Consider the following 4,485-nt stretch of genomic DNA (forward strand, 5'->3'; position numbering starts at 1 on the left):
ATTGGAAAACTAAAGTTACGGCGCTGCCGTAAATGAGGACGTAGCAGAGCCGTCTTGACACATGTCGTAAAAACTCTTTCTGCAGCAAAATCCGCCTGAATCCGTCTGTTCGTTTGTTGTGTCCCTTTGAAAAACTTCCAAGTCTTCATTTGCATGACGGGGTATTTCAGGGTCTCATCTGTTACAAGGTATCTGTGGAGATTCATTCATTTCCTATTTTGGGGTGATTTTGTGTGTGTGAATTGTTGATAAGCGATGTTTAAAATAAGATAAAGGTACTTTATTAATGCCCAAAGGGAAATTCCAGTGTCGCAGCAGCAATGGCATGACAAAACACGCATAATGTACAAAAACGTGTGTTTTTATACATTTTAAATAACTAAATATATAACTAAATATATATATATATATATATATATATATATATATATATATATATATATATATAATTTAACTTAATGAAAGGTAAATTAGGTTAAAAAGTTTATCACTTATTGTTGGTTTTTTATATATTGCCATTCTATCTATCTATCTATCTATCTATCTATCTATCTATCTATCTATCTATCTATCTATCTATCTATCTATCTATCTATCTATCTATCTATCTATCTATCTATCTATCTATCTGTCTCTCTATTTATCTGTCTATCTATCTATCTATCTATCTGTCTGTCTGTCTGTCTGTCTGTCTGTCTGTCTGTCTGTCTGTCTATCTATCTATCTATCTATCTATCTATCTATCTATCTCGCCGATGAACACACGTGTCATATACAGGACTGTCCAGTAGATGTCCCCCGTCAACAACTTATTTTAGTTAGTTAGATAAGCGTGCTTTATTTAAACAAAAAAAAAAGGGGGGGGGGGGGGGAGAACGATAATTCCAAAGGATATCAAGTAAACATTATTTTGAAGTGTCTGGAAATATAGTCTCAACAATCATCATCATTAAAACACAGTTATACAACACAGTAAGGTACCCAAAAATGAAACAAAATCAAAGTCAATTGAATAAACCGCTTGGAGCTTGACTGACCGCAACGCTGATCGCTTGAATCTGTTGTACTGAAAGTAAGCGTGGGAAGAGGCCGGTTCCCACCCTGTCCGACATGGTGTTGTGTTCAGAACGCTGGAACACTTGCTTTTCAATATCTGCCGCAATCCACTGGTTGCAGCTGAGCAGTCGGACAGGCTGTCATTACCAGCCCTTGACTATGAATTGGGTTGTGCTCCTCTCGTTCTTGTCCCCCCCCGGCGTAGGCCTCAGCGAGCCCAGCTTTTCAGAGAGGCTGGTCAGGGTGAGATGACCTCTCAGTGGAGCATGGAGGAGTCCCCCCCCCCCCCAAAAAAAAAACGGCACGGGGTGAAAGCCGGGAAGTGGACGACCAGCTGCATCGGTCAAAATTCAGAAACGAACGCTGTACGGGGGTTATCTCCCCTGCAGTCTCCCATAACCATATACGCAGGATTTATTTCTTGAAGCGGAATTCAACTTTTGTTTATATTCCATCCTTTCTAAAGCACCATCGCACGTGATGTATGACGGACAAGGGCAGTTGAGTGATGGGAAGGTACTGTGGGCGAGGGGAACATTGGGTATATTTTGAATTTTAGAGACATCATTTCTTAATCTTGTTCTTTAAATCAGACCTTCCCCATTTCTTCTCACAAATGGTGAGAAATGGTGTATTTCCCAGCGGTCTAGTATTGGGATCCTTTGTGGAGTTAAGTATGAAATACTTTTTCAAGGTTATGTGTGAGGTGTCCTTGTTGTTGACATTAGGCAGTAGCATTGAGTGGATCCGCCCATACAATACACCAACATCTACTGCGCACCATCTCTTATAGCCAGTAACTGTGCTGTTCATCAATCAGAGAAGGCACAATCTGTTCTCCAATTCGGCTAATGGATATTATCTGCATAATAAATGGTTCCCTTCATTATCTGAATACAGTTGTGAAAGGTTTAGGGAGCAGAACCTCGCTAATTACTGTGTCCTAGAAAACTGATGCAGTTGTGTGTGATTGTGTGTCCATGTATCTATGCAGGAGCACTCACTGTGTGTGTGTGTGTGTGTGTGTGTGTGTGTGTGTGTGTGTGTGTGTGTGTGTGTGTGTGTGTGCGTGTGCGTGCGTGCGTGTGCGCGGGCCTGTGCGTCTTTCTTTTGCCTCTCAGCTGTCTTTAACCCTCGATGCTGGTGAGGAGGTTCATGTCATTGTCAATTAGATCCATCAGGTTGTTGAGGACCTTGTGTAATGCGGTTGAGCAGGCCCCTGGGGTTGTGAGTGTGGTGGTGAGGATCAATTGCCTGTAAGCCAGGTCCGTATAGTTTGTTAAGAAGGTCCCTGTGAATATTTTGGGAAGGTTGATGAGGTCGTTCAGAAGGTCCGTGTGGTTGTAGGAGGTCTTCTCGTCGGAGCAGGATGGGATTCGGTGGTTCTCGGTGGCTGAGCTGGAGGGGGAGAAGGTCTCCTTGGCTGTGCAGGAGGACTCCAGCAGGCCGGGAAGACTCTTCATTGCTTTTCGTCCGTACCATCAGCATTTTTTTTTTTTTTTTAATCAGTTACACCTTCATTCACACTTTTCTGATGGCAGGGGTGCGTATTTCCCATCGGAGAGCCAGAGCGGTTGTGATTTCGTTTGTTGTCGGTTCGAAGTCAAATAAAACCATTTAATTTAAATTCAATTCAATTGAAACAATACATCCGTATCCAACTTCACATCAATGCACAAGTTCCATAGCATCAGCTCATCAGCACCACTGTTATTTGAATGTCCGTCTATATATAATAAGTGCCTGTGTTCATTTAGGTGGATAGACTCCCATCATAGTAAGCGGTCGATGGGAAGAGAGCGTGGAGGGGTGTGTGTCCACAGTTGTGTAAGAACGGAAACACGAACACAAAACAAAGCTTTGAAAACAAAGATTACCGGGCTTGGTGCTGTCTGTGTGGCACTTTGCTGCTGCCGAGTTTTGTTTACATGCAATTAAATGAGCCCCGTCCCTGAAGGCGTCTGGTTGGCAACAGCTCTAGCAGAATGGCAAATGACAGACGGACAGAGAAATGCTGATGAACTCCACATTAACTTTCGCTTTCTGCAGTCTGAGCGGGCGGTCGATAGGAGCTTGTAGTCATGCTTCAAATACGATAACCGTTCCACAACTTTATTCCAGCCGGTCTTAGAACATTCGGCCCAGAATGTAAGTAATGTAAAAGGGCAATTCTTCAGCGCACTTAATATGCGTCCACCTGGTTTCAAAGTCGGTTGCGGTCGACTCCAGTAGAACCGTGAGCTTTGAACGCATGGTGGGCTCCTCCAGGGTGTTATTCGAGGTGACTCATCAAGCAAAGACCACCTACCGCCAAACGGTGACACATGCCCGTGTCCTTGTCGTCTTCCTCTTCCTCTTCCTCTTACTCACGGGAGCCTTAAGGTCACTGCTCTAGGGTGAGCGAGCGGCTCCAGGCGCAGGTCTCCTCCAAGGCGACGTCTGAGGCAACAAATTGAAGCAAACATTTTGGAAAGTGTTCATCTGTGAAATCAGCCTGGCGGCTTTCAGACTTCAGCCGCTTTTTCGGATGTACTCAAATGTGTAATTTGCGGGATGAAAACACACCGACGGTCGGTTTTAGATGATTGTGCTTTCTAGGGAAACGTGTTTAAAGCTGTCACTAAAACTGAAACTTCTTCTGTTGTTTTAGTGTACCCAGGAAGAAAGAAAGATGCGCTTTCCAAACATCGTAAATCCCACACAATCCCATCTCTAAATCCCCCCCCAGCCCCCAATCTACATTTCCAACCAGGATATGGCTGCGTGTGCTCGTTTTCCCGTCTAACATCGCACAAAATCGTCATCTCTTCATAAGCTTTACATTCGGCTCAGCAATTTCTCTTCAAAGCGCTCTACAGCCAGAGGGAAGGATACTAGAGGAGAAGTAGCGAGAACAGAGAGAGCAAGAAAGAGGAGGGATGGAAAGCCCTCTTTTCTGAAGAGTGTGGAAAGACAGCAGCTGATTGTGCATTGTGCATTGTGTGATTGCCTTGCAATCACACAATGCCTTAGCATCTTTTATTTAAAGAGTAATACCCTCACACAGTGTGGCGGGGCACACACAAAAGGGAGCTCACAGTTGATCAGGTTTTCAGCCAAACTGTCAAGGCCCGATGTGCCCCCCAAAAAAAGAAAAGATTAAAAGGCAGAGAAGCAAATATTGAACACTCCAGAACAAATGGAATCCAGCTCAGCTGCTTCCTAACTCGGGGCCACAAGTCCTGACAATATCAGTGGAGAGAGGGGAACGTTTTGTTTTTTATTTTGCCGGTGTTATGGAGCTTTTGAAAAACAATTTTCAATAACTGTGATAACTGTTTCTTATCGCCGTTGGAACGACACATAATGTTGAGTATTTCGCCTACTGTTATTGTTACGGAAACCTTTTCCTCAAGAAGGGAAGAGTTAGTGCATAGACGAATCTTCGGA

The sequence above is a fragment of the Zeus faber genome (genome assembly GCF_960531495.2).
Source record: "Zeus faber genome assembly, chromosome: 1".
Lineage (NCBI taxonomy): Eukaryota > Metazoa > Chordata > Actinopteri > Zeiformes > Zeidae > Zeus > Zeus faber.